Source organism: Bactrocera dorsalis, chromosome 2, assembly GCF_023373825.1.
Source record: "Bactrocera dorsalis isolate Fly_Bdor chromosome 2, ASM2337382v1, whole genome shotgun sequence".
NCBI lineage: Eukaryota > Metazoa > Arthropoda > Insecta > Diptera > Tephritidae > Bactrocera > Bactrocera dorsalis.
In genome coordinates, this window is record NC_064304.1 from 93951517 (window position 1) to 93972089 (window position 20573).

The window sequence follows — 20573 nt, forward strand, 5'->3', positions numbered from 1 at the left end:
TAATTTTTTTAATAATCACTTCAAGTAACATTCACATTTGTTGTTGGTTTAAAAGCTCTAAAATATTTTGCTTATATGCGCTGCAAATCACACAAGTCGACGAGGAGTAAAAATAAAAATACGTCCTTTCACGCGCAGCCACCAATTGTGAATGTCGAATGCCTGTTGGTCACGGCTCTCCTGCGCTGCTTACCACTACCACAAAAAGCAGCGCCGACAACAGCGCTGCCATCAACACAACCGCCAACCACTAGCCAACAAAACGACTCAATATATTCAGCGATTCTCGTCGACGTCCCAATTTGCCGACGCGTGCACGAAGGGGAATTACCGAAGCGGCACGAACAACGAAAAAAGGCGAGGCGAATAAGCTGATCATTCGTACACCCATTCATATCTATACATGCATGCATGCCTACAAAGTGCTATGTTTGTGTGTGTATAGCAACGTCCTACAGGCGAAGGAGACGTAAAAGCAAACAAAAAAATTGATCTTTTCCAACCACCACTGCCACCGCCCCTATAGCTTTGCTGGTATTATTGTGCTCGTTTAGCGACTGGGACTCGTCCGTTTAATTTTTACTTGCTGATCGTGAGTTACTCATACGCGCAGGCTACAAAAGCGCTTGGCAATCAGACATAAGCTTGTAGCCACACACATTCAGCTTCACATACACATACAATAATATAAGCTATGGACTCATTATTTAAATATACATATGTACATAAATGTATGTATATGCTTTTGTACCTAAGGTTGTTGTGTATATACAACCCCTTTAGAGGATAAACGTAGGGGGTATATTGCGGGCGACTCTTAAATTTCTCACCATTCAGGTGTCTGTGCGGCAGTATATGAGCGCAAGAACAACAAACGAAACTATCGCACCTCTCATTACAGAGATTTATTGAAGAGGGTAAAAGCTGATGGTTTTGTTGGTGTTCGCTGCGTTCGTCAGCAGCGCTGCTTTTGCCTGTTGCTTTCGAATATCAGAAAAAAGGGCGACCCCATGTAAGATTTACATGTGTGTGTGTTTTTCCCATGTGAGGTAAATGATTCGTGTGCTTTTGTGAAGGGAGTGACACGCAGGCACTTTGAAAGGTGAAAATGTATTACAGAATATAATAAAATCTATTATAATAGTTTTGATAAGCGGAAGTGTGAAATTTATAAAGAAGTTTATGTATATTTTTATTTTAATTCTACTTCTCATGACATTTTAGTCTAATTACATTTGTTGGAATATGCGAAATATTTATAAACAATTTATGCACAAAGTAATGTGCTGTCAAACACTCATGTGCATTTATACAAGCATATTATTTAAGCACTTATAAAGCTAGCCTACTTTTAGAAACCGTAAACATTTAACTTTTGCTTCATTTTTAACCCTTGACTGTGATACTTTTTTAACTTACGTTGTAGCAGTATTTTCGTCGAAAAGTTGCCATTCACCAAACACCGAAGCACTTCATAAATCTCTCACTTTTAGAAAACACCAACAATTCTGTGACTTTTTAGCTTCTAAAGGCCTTTTAAAAATCACTTTAGACAAAATTTCGTTTTTAATATTTTTGTTTATTTTTCACAAAACACTCTTATTTTGAAATCATGAAACATGTTGTTGTAACGTTATCGTATTGCGTAAAATTGCATTTGCTGTAATAATATCTAAGCAGAAGTTATGTTTATTTTGCTTTTCCTTAATCACTAACTTTACTGCTCTTCCCCTTAATTAGACAACACACGCGCGTATACTGGACCAACAACACCACTATGACACACGGCGACTAAATTCATACTGCTTAGTGAGCCTGGCGAACAAGCGCAACGGAGCAGCAGTCACGATGTCAGCCAGCAGCAGCGGTAGCGACCAACACAGCAACAGATGACGAAACTTTACGAAACGGAAAGAGGAGAAAGAAGCGGTAGGCTATACCGGCGGCAATAGCACGATCCTCATTCCTCTCAAAAAGGGAAATTAATGCAAGCACACAAATTCACGAGCTCACCAACACACACACACGCAATCATACGAATTGCCACGCAAGCAACAAGGCATATTCGTAAGCGCCAATGTGTGTCGAAGTCAAAAAGTCATTTCTGCTGCCTTGAATGCCAGCAAACAATTGCCTTTTGCCTTTTGTTGTTCTCCTTCGCAGCAGCGGCTGCAGCAGCGGTGCAGCTACAGCGCCAGTAATCAATCCTACGCGTTTTCATTTCAACGCTGCCGCTCTCTCTCTACGCCTTCGTCCAGTCTTTCGAAATAGTAAAGCAGTTAAACAAATACGTAGCATACGGCTTGACATAGCGACGCATAGACATCCTACAAAGCGTACACACCAACAACAGTAATATAAATAATAGCCAAGCAGAACCCCAATACAAAGCGCAACAATAGTTGCGTTAACATTTTAGCTTGTTGCTCTGCTTTTCCTGCTGTGTATGCGGACGAAGGAGAGGTGGCTGAGAAGTAACGCGACGCTAGCTGAAGCGTGGCATTCCCTATGCTCTCCCAATTTTGTTGTATAGAGGGCTGTAGTGTTTTTACTTTATTGTCTCGCTCGCAATGTGAGAATCACCCAAGAGAAGGGTGGTATATACTATAGAACTGAGAAGAGTGCAAACCCAATCATTCTTATTAGTTTTTATACTATGTGCTGTGCTTTGCTATTGCTATTCCGCTAACGCTCTGCGCTCATTATTCCACTAGCTCTCTCTCAATTTTGCTGCATCTCTGTTTTACCCTTAATACACTCCGTACCGTTAACTGCTGAAAACTATACACATTTGTTTGCACATGTGTATTTGTAGCTATCGCATTCTTTTAATGTTGTCATTATTTCTTTCTTTTTTAACCCCATTCGCATGCACTTGCCGCAGAGAACGTCTAATCTGGTTTATACAAACATCTGTATGTATATGTGTATGTACGTTCTCTGCTGACGTTACGCCTGAAAGCTCTGCGTGAAGACCACAATTGAGTTTCGATTGCTAGCCAATCACTCTCGCTCCCATATTTGTGTCTCTGAGTTTTGTAGAGTTACTCAATTTGCCACACCATTCATAATTTAATTTAATTCTTTAGAAGGTAGATGCGTTGTAAGCTGACCTTTCCTATCCATTGTTTAACCTTTCTTCTGACAATTTTACACATTAACTCTATCGTTGTGCGAGTGGATTTTGTAAATGAAAAGCTCTTAAGCGTAAAGTCTCCACTTTACCTATCTATTGAATAGATTCTATTCACTTCTAGGATCATTTCTCCACGGCTTGCCTGAAGGTACATAGTATACTTGTGTTCGTTTATATGGATATGTTTGATAGATTAGAATGATGGTCAAAACTACCGCCAAATAGAGTTCGGAAAGATATCCGAAACTTTGTAAACACAAGAAAAATCATTACGAAGCCAAGAACTGGACATCCTCCTAAGCTTAAACAAGAAGAAGCCAAAAGCCAGGATCTTCAGCAAAAATTGATCATTGATCCCTTCCACCGCCAAAAGAATTTTAAAAGGGGAGGAGTATATCTCGTATATCTCTTTCGTAAATCAACAAAAAAAGCCCCACTTTGGCAAATAATTGTATAATTCTGCTTCCAGAGTTTTGGATAATGGTTTTACCGAATGGTAAGTTTTTTTTAACGTAGGGATCAAAAAATGGAAATCCTGTGGAAAAAGCCGGGTGCAGTGTTCAGCAAAGAAAATTTGTTACTTACTATACAACAAGGTCGTGCAGGTGTGATGCTGTGGCGATGAATGACGGCCACCATTTATATTTTAAAGCAAAACGGTGGTGAAAAATTAAGTCTAAATAACCAAATTCGGTTTCAGCAGGCGGAAATTGTCCGGCTGTGGCTTCTTTACAATGTTCCAAAACAGCTTCAACAACTCCAAAATTATACCATTTGAAGCTTAAGTCGAAGTAACTTTTCTATTACTTTCATACTAAAATATAGCTGTTGTTGCAATGATCTCAAAATTATGTTCAAAGAGTGCCTTGAATCTGGTTTGTATATAAATTCATTTGGTAGGCCTATAATATCTTGGATTACTTCTATAGTAACTTAAAACACACATACATACATATATATATGTGTACATACATAAATAAGTTAAGATCGACATTTACTCAAACGAAACTTGAAAGCTTCTATTCTCAGCTACATACATATGTATGTACATATTTAGATCTTTGAAGTAATTTTCTAATGCCCTCGCTTTTAAGGCTTGCTGCCTACATCAGTTTGTATTTTATTTTAGCTTCCCCGCTTCCTTTTCTAATGGCCTTAAGAAACAGATATACACCTGTATATACATACGTATATAAACGTCAACAAATAAAACGGTACCCCAAAAAGCTAGTTGACTTATCGACGCTCAGCCTTTTGTGGCTCAAATGCGCTGGTGGATCATGAGAGTGCGAAAATTACGCTCTCCGCGGCGCTCATTACTGCTGAGTGTAAAGTTTTGGGGGAGAAACATCGCTTGCTTGGCGGGAGCGTGAGCATACATACTTATGTTTGCAATGCCTTTTGCTCTTGTCTACTCTAAAGGTTGGACTATTATTGGGGCGCTTGTGTCTCATGTTATTGTACTCGTATGTTGAAATGCATTGAGTGTGTGTGTGTGTTTGTGTTGCTTCAACTATTTATGAGGAAAAATTCCTTTACACGTAGGCAGCGATCAACAGGCGTATTTGAGCCAGAAAAAGCTTCGACTGAAGGCAAAGTATAAGCTGGAACATTCAAGTGCTCATTAATACACCTACATATGTATAAGCGTGGAATATGTATCTGTGTGTGTATGAGTTTGAGCATGTGGTTAGTCACAAGTATCTAATATCCGTCAGGTACTAATGACATTGTTGTTTTGAAGATATTTCTCACTTATAGTTGCTGCTTTTGCTATTGTCAGTCTCACATGGCCATCATACTACAGTCATTACGGTTTTGGTTTACCTTTTCGTGCCGGCATACAGCGTTGGCATCTATGAATCTATCTATTCGTCTATCGTTCGTCTATTGTATTCTGCATTCGCCGTGGACTGCAAAGTGTTGCCTCATGCAAGGCACTCAAGGCGAACTTACACACTTGCAAGCACATAACATACATACATATGTATGTATACATTTCTACATAAATATGTGTGAAAATATATAAGTATGTAAATAGTTTCTCGTGGAGGATGAATGTCGTAACAAACGAGAGCCAGTCACATATACTCGCATAAACAGACACATTAGCTGGATCGTGAAAGCTTGAGGAAGACGAGGGCTATTGGAGCGGCACAGCCAGGCGTATTAGATGTTTGGACTGTCATACACACACCGCCATATAAATAAGTATGTACATACACACGTGCACACACAGCATAGGCAAAGTCATGTGCTGATACTTTCCTTCTATTCTCTAGCTTACGAGGGACAACAACGACGACAACGATAAATACGGACGATCGCCCCGGTGCCTAGGAACTTTGTGACGGCAGCAACAGCAACGGCGACTGAGACGAAACCAATGCGTTTGCCGACGACACAACTCAATTCGTTTGTCACATTCGTTTAGCTTTCGTGGCTCCCCCCGCCCCATGCTTGTTGCTTGCACTAGTATTTGTTATGAATGTTGATAAAAACAGGCGTTCGTAGATATCTGTATGTATACTTGTGTATGCACATTAGTATTGGTCTAACCAACGGACGAGAGGAAGTAATTGAGAAGATGCAAGAGTGGAATGTGAGGCGAAAAACAGACTCGAAAAACAGCACGCAATAGGGCAAGGCAAACAGGCAGATCGGTAGATAGCTAGAGCTGGATTGCTAGATCGGCACAACGGTGTAACGTGGGCTGAGTGGTAAAGAGGCAGGCGGCATGCCAAACTAACAACTAGCCAGCCAGCTAGTCAACAAGGCAGGCAAGCAGGCAGGCTGGCGTGCGAGATTGCACAGGCTGGGCCGACAGCACGGAATTCACGATACGACTCAGTGACTACGCGATTTAACGAGCGGAGAGTGTAATAGAGGCGCTCAAAGCAACAAAGTGGCGGCAACGGCAATAGCACCGCCAACAAAAATTATAACAACATTTCACATACACAAATAAACATGTGATGGTATGCACTACCACTCACTACATACATATATTTGTACATACAGCGAGTGATGGCTGTAGCCGGTACCAGATCCCCAGCAGTACTTTGTGCTGGTGCAAGCGCTTATATGGACACGGTTGTAGGCCAGACCAATCCCCAGCAGTCAATCAAGCCCCTGTTGTAAGCAAAGTTTTCACATTAGTTACATATGTATGTATGTATGTATGTACACGCCAAATATTGAATAATTTGCCTGGCGGGTATACATTTTCGAATGCGCCTTGCTTTCCGTTTCAGAGATTGTCACGATCGCTGGATGAGCGCGTGCGAGTGTGTATGTGTGCCTGTGATAATTAGAAAATAGTGATCTTTGTACATACATATGTGCATATGTATGTATGGCTGTGTGTAAGGGCGAAGGGGGTGCAAGGAAATATCCAACAAATATACATAGTGTATTTATTACTTTTTATAGAAAGAGGGAAGTGAATGCAGGAAGTGACGAAATATAGTACTTTTACCGGTAATATGAAGTAGGCAAAAGTTGATAGCTTTGCTTGGAAATGAAAACAATTTAATTTATATTAACCAATACAGAACTGAATTGGTTATCGTGAGATCAAATGTGTCTATAACAATTCTAAAGGAAGTTAAAGAATAGTGTAAGCTTAGAAAAATGGTATTTGGGGATAGTATTAAAAGAAACAAGGTAAAGCTCACTTATTTTGTAGTTAAATTTCTCTCAATCACTATAGTTGGAATTAATCTTTTAACATTCATAACAGAGATAATATTAAAAGGATTTTGCAAAAGTTGAAGCATAAATCATACTACTGTATATAATGTATTCATGCGGATATCTGTTTGTTGCAATTTTCGATCTTGTTGTGTTCGACTCTCACATCCAAAACCCAGCATCTCCATTCAATCCATAAAAGCTTTTAAAAGCTTTTTTAGTTAAGTATAAATATTTTGAGTTTTTCTCCGATTAATATTTGGCATAAGTAATTGAAGGACCTATGATTAGGTCTTGAATGAGTTAGCATTGCCACTAACAACTTAGCTTTTCATACATATTTACACACAAATGTCAAAGTGAATAACAAGATGACTTCATCTTAGATAATTTTCGTGTCTGAACGGATATTGGATAGCCACATTTGGATTAAAATATGGCATGTAAACATACATACATAAATGTAACGGGTGATTTTTTTGAGGTTAGGATTTTCATGCATTAGTATTTGACAGATCACGTGGGATTTCAGACATGGTGTCAAAGAGAAAGATGCTCAGTATGCTTTGACATTTCATCATGAATAGACTTACTAACGAGCAACGCTTGCAAATCATTGAATTTTATTACCAAAATCAGTGTTCGGTTCGAAATGTTCGAAATCGACAAATTTTGTTCAGCGATGAGGCTCATTTCTGGTTGAATGGCTACGTAAATAAGCAAAATTGCCGCATTTGGGGTGAAGAGCAACCAGAAGCCGTTCAAGAACTGCCCATGCATCCCGAAAAATGCACTGTTTGGTGTGGTTTGTACGCTGGTGGAATCATTGGACCGTATTTTTTCAAAGATGCTGTTGGACGCAACGTTACGGTGAATGGCGATCGCTATCGTTCGATGCTAACAAACTTTTTGTTGCCAAAAATGGAAGAACTGAACTTGGTTGACATGTGGTTTCAACAAGATGGCGCTACATGCCACACAGCTCGCGATTCTATGGCCATTTTGAGGGAAAACTTCGGACAACAATTCATCTCAAGAAATGGACCCGTAAGTTGGCCACCAAGATCATGCGATTTAACGCCTTTAGACTATTTTTTGTGGGGCTACGTCAAGTCTAAAGTCTACAGAAATAAGCCAGCAACTATTCCAGCTTTGGAAGACAACATTTCCGAAGAAATTCGGGCTATTCCGGCCGAAATGCTCGAAAAAGTTGCCCAAAATTGGACTTTCCGAATGGACCACCTAAGACGCAGCCGCGGTCAACATTTAAATGAAATTATCTTCAAAAAGTAAATGTCATGAACCAATCTAACGTTTCAAATAAAGAACCGATGAGATTTTGCAAATCTTATGCGTTTTTTTTTAAAAAAAAGTTATCAAGCTCTTAAAAAATCACCCTTTATATATATGTTTGTATAAATGAGGGTAAGTACATATAGACATGTATGTATGTATGCACGCTTATGAACAAACACCTACATGTATATGTATCTATGTATCCATCTGTACGTAGGCGCACTGTAAGGCAAAGTTCGCCTGAGCAGCGCCTCGCTCCAGCCTTGTTTTCAATTAGTATCTATGTTCAATTCACGTGTACCAATGCATACATACACACATACATGTGTAGGTGTGTATGCATGTAAGTTGCTGTAGTTTTATGCCATATTCTATGCTTTATATGGTTAGGTGGGGCTAAAGGGTATCTACGCAACTGCCGAGGGTACAGCCCGCAGCACATAGCATCGCCTCGGTTGGCTGGACAGCTTCGCCTGTTTTTCTAACTGCTCATAGGAAATCCACACACACACACACACACTCGCACACATTCATGTATGGTTTGAAATATTTTTCTAATTTCATTTCTATTTCTGGTATTGAACTATGGCTTTGTAGCTTTTTTCCATCATAACCGACGAGGTATCTGAACACATGTGTGTGTGCTTAGGTTGTGCGTGCTTGTGTGCTTTCATGTCTGGCGTTGCCAGGCTGGCGGTGTGGCATTCGTTGGATCAGCCAACCAAACATACATACATACATATGTCCATATGTACGTACTTAGAAAAAGGCAATAATAACAATAGCAAAACTTTGACGCTTTGAGCGTAGTCGTATCGACAACAAGGCTGGGTTCTGTTTTTTCGTTCAACCTGTTTGCTTCTTTTTGTATTCATACAACCATATGTACATATGTAATATGTATCCATCCATATGTACAAACATACAACGTAGTCGTTTGTTGTTTTTATTGCGTTCTTCCTTCATGCTTTCTGCCTTCTGCAGTGAGCGAGGCATCTATTTCTAATATTTCTAGTATTTACCGACTTTCAGCGCTGCCGTTTTATGCCTGTTTATTTATAACTTTGTTTTAGCTTTTGGCATACATACATATTTCCAGGCTTTGTGTTCTTCAATATTTTTATAAGCATATAAAAATTTTTTTATAAATGTGTGGAAAGAATTTTATTAAAGGAATATGTTTCTTTGGTTCAATTATTCAACTATTTAACACGATAATTTAATAAAACCTTTTTTGTTTTTGCATTAATAAAGAAGGGGTTTAATAGAAATGAAATGTATGTCCGAAAAAAGGTTTCTTCCCTTTATTCTTAAATCCTTTTTGTACCCTGAGCAGAGTATATTAAGTTTGCCAAGATGTTTGTAATACTCAGTCTCTCAGATTTTGAGAAATCGCCCCACAATTTTTCACACGTCTTTTTTCTCTTTGTGTAAGTATGTAAACTTAAAAATAGTCTTTTAAGGATTTCGTCATTTCGTCGTTGACAGAAAAACAGACATTTTGATAAAAAAAAATGCCAATTTTGGTGAAAATTACTCGACGTTTTGTTTTTTTTTTTATTAATTTTTTGTTTAATGGTTGTAATTGAATCGTCCGTTCAAAACCTTGTAAAATTACGTTAAAATTGACTGAAAAGTTCGCTACAATCGCGGAGGCGGTGTCTACGCCAGTAAAGAAGAAAAAGTTTGCGAGAAATCTTGAAAACCCACCATGAAAACACAGTTTTGAGAAAAACGTGTTTAAATTTAAAAAAGTGACTATCCAGCTGACTTCGAGCACGCAACATTTTAAAGCTATGTATATCTCTAAAACTATTACCGGATTTATTTGAGAATTTTGCACAATATTCTACAGATGTTTTAGAGTTCAATACGACAATATTTTTTTCAGCCGTGAAATCCATGTAATCCATTAAGGTCACCAGTGTATACAAAATAATTCTTCTATAGAATATCTATGTATGTATGTAGATATGGTAAAGATCGAATTTGACCCGGACTGATACATTTAAGTCTTCGCTAAGCACTTCTTCAACAACAACGATTCCGTAGCCGTGATTGGATTGAAACCAAATCGTTGCCAAATTCGCCAGATAAACCTTTCGCGTGCTAAACAAACAGTTGCCAAACACTAATTGATATACATATGTATGTATGTATGTATGTTTTTAGACCAAACTTCGCATGAACTTAAAAAAAACTTAATCCATATAGGAAAAAATATGTTTATTAAATTGTTTTCGCGCGCAGTTTAAATAGACCAGTCCGGGTCAAATTAGATTTTGAGTCAAAATTCCCTATATGAATAAACTATTTAGTGCCCACAGCCTTAAAAGTCATTTCGAATTATTTATAAAAAATGTCAATTAAATGCATTTTTTCGAAATAAAATGAACTTTGATCTAATTGAATTTATCAATTGGAAAAAACAATTTAGAGCGCAACTATATATGGGGTTGTTATGATCACAGTAAATATCATATGTATCGTACGTAACTGTTAATAAGTGTATGTGTGCTGCAATGTCTTATTGTGAAAAGTTTCTGAACTATTAGTCTGGTGATGAAAATTAATAAGATTTTACGAGACGTTAATGAAGTGCGGTTCAGGCAAGGTAAATGCTTAATTCAGGACAAACACACATACGTAGTATGTACTTCCTAAGTTCCAGCTTTACAGCGCAATCGCGTGTTGTCTGGTTTTGATTGGCACTGCTACTTACATACATACATACATATGTAGGTATGTCTCTGAAGCTCAGTGTAGTTTGCATATTTCTTATGTATATTTCCCATATTTCGCAGTTGCTTTATATCGTAAGGCTTTTTGGGGTGGTTGTTACTGATTTGCCGAATTACTTGGTTTCCTATTGGTTGATTTAGAAACGGTGGTTGGGAAGTAAAGTTTTTGGGTGAATACCTTGAGGGTGTACTAAGAAAGTTGGACATAATTTACGCTTACATGAGATATTTTAAAAATTCATGCCAACTACCTACTCTCTCAAGGCATTCATGTACATGTGTATATTGCCTCTGAAATTTTACATTCTTTATAGAAAGCTTCGCTGAAGCAGCATTATAGCAGCAAATAGAAAAGTAATACGGTCACTGGATAATTTTCACATTCATATCTTGTTAACTTTTGGATCTGTTACAACTGAGTACTAGTTTGTAACTGTAGACACAGTACAAGTAAAGGAGCGTGTTTCAGACAACAAGCAGGCATCATGTGTCCTCTACTTAATTTCAAAGACTAACTAAAAAGTAAATGAGTTCTTTAGTAATTAAATTTATGTATATGTATATATATATAAAGGAAACGCCCCACGCGTCACAGGAAACTCATTTAAATAATTAAGATGAATTTAATCTCAACAAACAATCAATGGTGGCTCCTTATAGAATTGGACTTGTGACTACTTTACATACATGAATTTAAATGCGATCTATACATATGTATGCATATACATATGTATGTGTAAAATCATACATATACAATATTTTTATTTTTAAGCGATGACCTAGATCCGTGCAGACAACGGACGAACAACTAACACCGATCGACAATCCTCTAGCTGAGCATAACAAACAACGCATTCATATTTGCTTTTGTATGTACGTACGCATCTCACAATCATCACATTCTGCGCCTACACCTTCTATATTTATACGCACGCATACAACATCCACAAAGTTTATTTGAAATTCCTCTCGTCGGCACAGCTGTTCGCATTTACATTCACATTCTGACTTCCTCAGCGCGCAATCGACATCATCCTGTTGAATGATACTCGAGTGAACGTTGAAATTCCGTATATATAATATATCAGCAGTACATCCACACTTAACCGCACACACACTCGCGTACATGCATACATACATATGTATGTATGTATATATGTACTTACATAAGTGCACATACTCAACTTAATGCTTCCTGCTCTTCAAACAATCGTCTGATGCAGAAACAGCGAACGCGGATCTTTATTGCATATCCAGTCACCCCACCCATTCTTCTTTTTTTTGCTTCTCTCACAATAACTGTATCTTTATTGACTTGCCTTTCCTTCTTTTGGAACTGCTTGAGAAACCATGTGACTACTCGAGTGCACAGCACGAATAAGGAATTGCAAGCAATAAAGTGAACGACGATTGCCAGGCGCGTTCGCCAACCGAGCGAGGATCGTGCCGAGAGAGACCTATACAAGCTTTTCTCTTGATTGCCAATACCACCCATTTCATTGATGGGGCGCAAATCCTCTCCCGTTTCACTTAAGGCATGTGAACGTATGTGTCGTATATGTATGTATGTATATCAAAAGTGAGTGCCTTTCTGTGATACACTCCTTCTGTTTGGCACAGTGGGCGCAATATTTATTCGTTACTAATTTGGTTTTCAATTTAAATTTGAATATTATGAAATAAATTGTAAAAAATGTATTGAAAAAAATAGTGCATGGTTTTTTTAGAATAAGAAAATTTTATATACATATTTCTAATTATAATTTTTTTTAGATTAGAAGATTTGAACTGCTACAGCGTATAATAATTGTGTTCACCTAACGGTTGAATGTATCCCCTAAAAGTAAACAAAATAGATATGGGGTTATATGTATGTATGTATATATGTATACGTATGTTTATGTATAAATGATCAAGATGACGAGACGAGTTGAAATTCGGGTGACTGTAGGTCTGTCCCTGCAAGCTGTAAATTAAGCAATAATTTAGATATTTTGATGAAACTTGGTATGCGCGTTCCCTGGCAAAGAAAAATTACGAGCTCTAAGCACTGTGGGAAAAAAATTTTGAAAAAGTAGGCTTGGTTCCGATCTCTAATAAGTTTAATGTATATATCACTTAAACCACATAGGCTATAACAACCAAATTGACCAAATATTATAAGAATTCCTACCGACAGTGAGAAAATTTATGAAATCGGATAATAACCCTGTTTACTCCCCACATAACGGTACCGTTAAAAAATACTTAAAGTGCGATAAATCAATAACTGACGCATACATCACATTCAATGTATCCTCTTCAACAAATCTGAAAGTAAGGCACGTAATGCATTCATATGTTTCTGTAGAATTTCATTCCCTAATCCGCCAGCTTCTTTCTTAATAAGTTTAATGTAACAGCAGTTCGCTAATGAAACGAGAAATGCTTGCTCGCGCTGTTGCCTTGCAGAGAATACGAAGCTATATACATATGTATTTCCTGCGATCTCTTCGTACAAATTCATCGCCATTTTCAGTTCATACGATGTCCTCCTTTTCGCACAATTTTCTATACTTACAGTGCTTATCGCCATTACCCGCCCGCATAGCTATAATCGAAAAGTCACAAACCTCCCCAATTCGCCTCCCACGCTCCTCTCTTCGCTTCATCACGTTCGCCACTTTCACCAGCATAACCACTTCGTCCTCTTCACCAGGCGACGGTCGGCCTGTGACAGCGCCTGTTTGCGCCTTCTCTTCGTTGAACATATGCACATACTTATATAGATATTTTGATGCCTTCATTGGAGCTTTTTCTCTTTTTTTAAATTTTTTTGTTTTGCCCCCCTCATTGTTGTTGTTATTTGCCTTTCTGTACAGTAGAAAATTTATTTCGAGGTGACTTTCCTGCATTCTCCTTGAACGCTATTTATTCATGAGTGTTGCGTGCATGTGTATACATATCTATGTATGCATAAATAAGCATGGTAGTGTGTGCGCGGATTTGTAGTTGTATAAATTTTCGTAACATTCGCTAGCTGCTGGCATTCTTGTTGTCTTCTACATACATTGTATGCATGCGTGTGTATGCTTTCGAAAGGCTGTTGTTATCGTCGCTCGTATGCTATGTTGTTGTGGTTGTTGTTGTCCCTGCACTCGTGTGCTTTTTCCGCTTAGTCAATTTACATACAATTAGCTTATTGGTGCCGCGTGCAAAAAAGCAAATAGAAATCCTCTTTGGGAGGATTAATTGTGGGCAAGCAAATAAACGCAAGCGATTGTTGTTGTTGCCTTTTTCGTTGGCTTTTTCCTTCTGCCTTGTTGCAGGGCGGGCATAGGTTGTGTTGTTTGTGTTTATGACAGGCAAATTTGGTGAGAGTTGTACGTAAAGATATATGGATTTGATTCGAAATGTTCGACAATCATTCCTCTGCGAGTTGTATAAGTATTCTAATATTTGCTAGACGATTGATCTAGATTCCTTTACTATTTATCGTGGCTTTACAGTCAAAAAACAATAAATAAAATAAATTGCCACACCCAAGAACCTTTAACAATTAACCAATAAATTCGTCTTACATATTTTAATGAACGAGCAGCTGGTCAGTTGTCTCCGAGTACCAGGACAAACATTTCCGCGCGACGCTTTTCTGTAAGTGATGCAAGCCGAAAATGCAGCGTTCGTTAGAGCAGAGAAACTCGGTAAATCTGCGACAGAGATGTTTAATATGATCAAGCAGGCTTACTCAGATGTTGCTTTAGCAAGAAGTGGTGGGTTTCGGTGGCACCAGGCTTTTTTGGAGGGCCGGGAAGAGGTCGCTGATGAATCAACAAATCGAAAGTGAAAACAATGCTCATTGTCTTTTTTGACACCAAAGGCATCGTCCACATGATTTTTTTCTTCCTGGACAAACCGTCATCGCCAAGTTTTACGTGGAAGTCTTCAAAAGACTCCGATTGGAAGTTGTAAACAGCTACGTAACCAATGCCGGCATCCCAACGCTTCCGCAGCCGCCCTATAGCTGAGATGTGGCCTCCACGGGCTTTTTTGTTTTCTTGCCTGAAAAGGCCGATGAAAGGCAATCATTTTGAGCCGACAGAGGGGATCCAAGCAGCATGCACCTCGGCTCTCAAGGCTATTCCGGAGAATGACTTCCGTGACGTCTTCAATACAATACTGGACTGGGACTGGGAAAGCTGCCGGTACACCGAGTTTTGCTTATGTTCATTGCAGAAATCAGGGAGTCTGGGTGTCCACGTCACATCAGTATTTGCCGTTTGGACCTATGGATATACTGATACACACTTGAGACTATAAGAGTCGAAATTGTGAACTTGATCCAACGATCCAGCTTGAAAGAAGGAGAAAACTGTCCTATCGTTCGGAATGTTGACGGTCACTGTTTTCTGGAATTCACAAGATCGCCTTCAAATTCGCTGGCTCGAAATGGGTTTTAGACCCATTGTCTCTTAGGCAATGTTGTCCAGCATGATCAGTAAAACATTTCCCGCATTCGCGATTTAATAAAAAATAATCGGCCCGCTTTATTTATACAAGATACATGTACGCATGTGCAAAAATTAGATATTTCTGTGCAATTATATTTCTGGTAGATATGAACATTATGTATACTTACATATATGCGTGTACATATGTATACCAATGTGTGTAAACACTTGTGTTAAATAAAGTCACACTTATCTCAGCCCGCACATAACAGAACATAATGACATTACATTCAGCCTTTTTCCTGTGCTGTGGCGGTCGCCTTTATCAGCGCATCCGACCATAGAATGGCCTACAACTGAGGGAATTTTGCATGCAACTATAACACACACACATACACACGTGCCTTGAGTCGACATGCACATTCAAACATATGTTTGTCTATGAGTTTGTAAATAGGAAGTGGCAATTTCCATTCTTGCTGCTTTTCTATGCCTTTTACGTGTCACTGCACGCGGAACATACATACATACACATATTTTTGCATATGCTTATTATAGAGTCACAAATACACCCACACATATTGACATTCCTACCAGCACGGTGGTCACGGCACACTCATTGAGGCATTGAGCTTTAGCTGTTTGCACTATTCTCTGCCTTTTTGGCCTGTCGGCCTTTGCCGCTGACGGTTGGGCAGCCAGTCGCTTGTGTGCCTCACAAAACCATGCCACATGCCTTGACGTATACGTATGCAGCGCTAATTGAATTAAGTGCATCATCTTGTGGATGCCACACGATGGCGTCGGTGCGGTTGCCTGCGGAAGGCTTAAGTGCAACAAGGCGTTTGCTGCAACCGTACATACACATATATGTACATACATATAATATATACATATGCATGATATATGTACTTAAGAAGGAAGCCGCGAAGCTGTTGTTTCTATTGATTCCACTAGAAAATCCAATTGCTTCAATACTGAACAGAAAAAAACGAAGTGCAAAAGCTGCACAAATCCTTTTAGGCTCATGCGGCTATTAGGGTCATACGGTTCTTCATGTATTTGTATGTGTGTGATTAAAAAACCAATAACCTGTGCAGAATACCGGCACTGCATTTAGTTTCCAGCAATAGTAATCTGTTAAAGGTTCATTTACACCGATAACTCTTCCAGGAGTTATGTATGATGAAAGAATGGCTGCGCAACATGAAAATATTATATATACCTGGTTACAAAAACTTTTATTTATTATGACTCAGTAGCAAGGACGTTTCGATGAGTACTTAGCCTAGTCGATTACGCAATCCGTAGCATTTTCTGTTTCGTTTATTTAGCGTCGATAAGCTAGGATTAATTGAAACAGTTCTGAGACACGCTGCGCTGTGCATAACGAGAGCTTTAAGAAAAAACTCCAACTCCAACGGCCCTTGAACTGGTACTAAACCTGCCACCGATAGACCTCTTCGCTGAAAATTGCGTAGCAAAATCGGCGGGAGGACTACTGGCTGCAGTGGAATTTGCCTGCGGCATAGCAAAATGGACAATTGCCACTTTTCAACTGGGAAAGAAGTTTCAAACTAAGCATAGGGGAAGATGGCCGGCGTAAAGGTATGTTAGTTACGCGCAACACTAAACATCTATACTGATGGCTCGAAAATGGAGGATGGAGTTGGAGCGAGAATATACTGTCCGGAGAATATACTGTCCAGGAGTTATGTATGATGAAAGAATGGCTGCGCAACATGAAAATATTATATATACCTGGTTACAAAAACTTTTATTTATTATGACTCAGTAGCAAGGACGTTTCGATGAGTACTTAGCCTAGTCGATTACGCAATCCGTAGCATTTTCAAATGTGGTTACCCCTCGATCTCCTCCCTCACCTTATGAGAGTCCATTGCGGCGATGGCGTACCTCTGGTACTGACTGGAACCAATATGGACTCTTGGTTAGGGAAGCGGTATCCGATGTACCGCTTAGTGAGTTTGAGGAGTTGGGGGTTGACGAGCAAATTGCTCGTCTATACGGGGTAGTTTGGGGAGTAAATGATAGGGTATTTAGGAGGTGTGAAAGTCGTAAGATTAGTAAAATTAAATGGTGGACGCGTGAGCTAACCTTGAAGAGCAGGACTGTCAGGCGTTTGAGGCGAAAGTTTCAACGCGCTCGACGGTCCAATTCTGATAGGCTGTCCCAGCTTAGGTACGAATTTAGTTGTGCGGATAGGGAGTATAAAGAAATGTTAGTAAAAGTTAAAGAGGAAGAGTGGAGGAGCTTTGTAAGAGAGGATAGGAACGACCCCTGGGGTCAGGTCTATAGGATCTGCAGGGGTCGTAGGAGGGAGGATATCACCTCTCTTCGCGTCGGTGACACTCTGTTATCGTCGTGGAGAGAGTGTGCGGGGGTTCTGCTAGGTGCGTTCTTTCCTAGGTCGGAGGTGCAGGTACCTCAAGCACAAGAGGTGCCTGTCCCTCCATTAGATGATGGGGAGTTGGGGTACGCCTTTGGCCTGGTTAGGTCTAAACGGTCCCCAGGTTTTGATGGTTTGAACGGAGAAATGTGTAAAAGCTTATGGAAGTTCATTCCGGAATACCTGGAGGCCATTTACAATAAGTGCGTCTGGGAGGGATACTTTCCACGCGAGTGGAAAAGTGCTAGGGTTGTTCCTCTCCTGAAGTCCCCTGATAAGGTCAGGAGCGATCCTCGATCTTATCGGGGCATCAGTCTCCTTCCAGTACTTGGAAAAGTGCTGGAAAGGGTCATGGTGGAACGGCTTCAGGAGCTAACGCGGGGTATGTGGTCGGATAGGCAGTTTGGGTTCAGGAAAGGACGCAGTATAGAGGATGCGTGGTTTTTTGTTCAGAATGTCGTTAGGGAGAATGTCAACAAGTATGTCCTTGGCATATTTGTTGACTTCAAGGGGGCATTTGACTACCTAAGCTGGGATCGAGTGTTGCAACGGCTGGAGGAGCTTGGCTGTCCGGAAATTACTCTTTGGCGGAGTTATTTTTCGGACAGAAAGGCCTCTCTTGTCGGCATGAATGGGAGTGTGGAGATTGGAGTTGTTCGAGGCTGCCCGCAGGGTTCCATCTGTGGTCCATATATTTGGAACCTTATGATGGACACTCTGCTTGGGCAGCTCGAGCCACTCTGTAAATGTTGCGCGTATGCGGACGACCTTCTTCTTATGGTTGAAGGTCGCTCGAGGTTGGATTTAGAACAGGCGGGAGGAGATCTCTTAGAGATCGTTAATTCTTGGGGCTTAGGTGTGGGGGTTGACATATCGATGGAAAAGACGGTGGCAATGCTGCTGAAAGGTAGATTGTCGCCGTCTCGTCCACCGATTGTCCGTGTGAACGGGGTCAGCATCAGATATGTGACGCAAGTCAAATATCTGGGGCTGACCATAAGTGAAAGGTTGTGTTTTACTCCACACTTTGCGAGCGTGAAGGAGCGACTGCAGGCAACCGTAGGCAAAATACGACGTATTTTGAGGAGCGATTGGGGTCTCGGACGTCGTGCTGTCCGCACCATATATCGTGGCTTGTTTGTGGCCTGTGCCACATATGGAGCCCCTGTATGGTGGGAGGCAGCCACGACTGTCATGGGGTCTCAAAAACTCCTCTCAATACAGCGTTGTATGATGCTTGCTTGCTTGCCTGTATGTCGCATCGTCTCAACGGATGCGATGCAGGTTTTGTTAGGTGCACCCCCTCTTGACCTGATTGTCATACAGAGAGCTGTTGCATTCAGGTTAAGAAGGGGTTTGAGTGTGTCATTGCTGCGGAACGATTGGATTTCCGACGATGATGTGGAGAGGGAGGGATATCTAGGGAGCAAGAGGCTCCTAGATGATAGGGTTAGGTGTAGGTGGCAAGAACGTTGGGACAATAGTCCTAACGGCCGAGTGACGTACGAGTACATTCGGGACGTGGGGTTCGTTGAGGATAACCCAGATTTTAGATTCTGTCTAAGTCTGGGTTTCTTGTTTACGGGGCATGGGCCTCTGAATGCATTTTTGCATCAGAGGCACCTATCAGATACGTCAGGGTGTTTTTGCGGGGCGGAGTTGGAGAATTGGTCGCATTTAATTGCGGAGTGCCCGATGTACTCGGACATTAGGGATCTGGGTGGTATGGGGATTAGCTGGACTGATGGACGATTAGATGTTAGTGGTGTGATCTCCACTAGTCGGAATACCGAACAGTTAGGGTTGTTTGCGCGTGAGTTATTTAAGCGGCGAAGGCGGTTAGCTGGAAATTAGGGTTTTAGTTTTTTGTATGAGTGTTAGGTGTTTGCGTTGTGGGTATTTTATGTGTTAGTGGGGTCCAACCTCACCTTCTTTGCTGGCCACCAGTCCGGAGCAGTATGGAAGCTCAACTGGTAGTAGTTTCGGCTACGAAGTCTGACCGGAGACTTAATTCTGGTACCACGGGGAGCAGGAGCCCTTGGAGGTAACTCCAACCTGCTCATGCGGACTGGCCCCTCGGGGAGTATCGTGGTGGTTGTGGTTGAAACCCAAATCGCGGGAAGAACTGACTTTGTCAGTTGAATGTGGAGTTGCATTGCAACCGGGTGCCGGACCCAAAGCACGGCAGAGGTTTTAGATGGGCCTCGAACCCTACCAAGGTGGTTAGTGTGTCCATTCCACACTGCCAATTGGTACTGAAAATGCTTAGCATTCTCAGGGCGCTGATCAACGCATTGATTTGATCCGCTGTGCTTTTGAGCGCCGTGGAGTAAGGTTGTCGTCAGCAGGTACCCACGTAAAACACACCGGACGTTGTCCGGAGTTAGGCTTTGGCCACCAGTCCGGAGCAGTATGGAAGCTCAACTGGTAGTAGTTTCGGCTACGAAGTCTGACCGGAGACTTAATTCTGGTACCACGGGGAGCAGGAGCCCTTGGAGGTAACTCCAACCTGCTCATGCGGACTGGCCCCTCGGGGAGTATCGTGGTGGTTGTGGTTGAAACCCAAATCGCGGGAAGAACTGACTTTGTCAGTTGAATGTGGAGTTGCATTGCAACCGGGTGCCGGACCCAAAGCACGGCAGAGGTTTTAGATGGGCCTCGAACCCGACCAAGGTGGTTAGTGTGTCCATTCCACACTGCCAATTGGTACTGAAAATGCTTAGCATTCTCAGGGCGCTGATCAACGCATTGATTTGATCCGCTGTGCTTTTGAGCGCCGTGGAGTAAGGTTGTCGTCAGCAGGTACCCACGTAAAACACACCGGACGTTGTCCGGAGTTAGGCTTAAGGCAACATTTAAGTTGCCGG

The 20573-nt window shown here is 40.8% G+C and overlaps 1 protein-coding gene across 3 annotated transcripts in view; it reads right to left on the reverse strand.

Moving 5' to 3' along the window:
- LOC105230877 (protein tramtrack, beta isoform) overlaps positions 1-20573 on the reverse strand; it is a 50108-nt gene that overhangs the window by 20214 nt on the left and 9321 nt on the right. Inside the window, exon 1 of one of the 3 annotated variants that reach the window (XM_011211881.4) lies at positions 1420-2630. The exons of 1 other annotated variant lie outside the window; for it this stretch is intronic. The gene's annotated coding sequence lies outside the window, so the exon portion shown is untranslated. Of the gene's footprint in view, positions 1-1419; positions 2631-20573 lie in introns of those variants that run through there. One more of the 3 variants, XM_019991995.3, reaches the window with a different exon arrangement.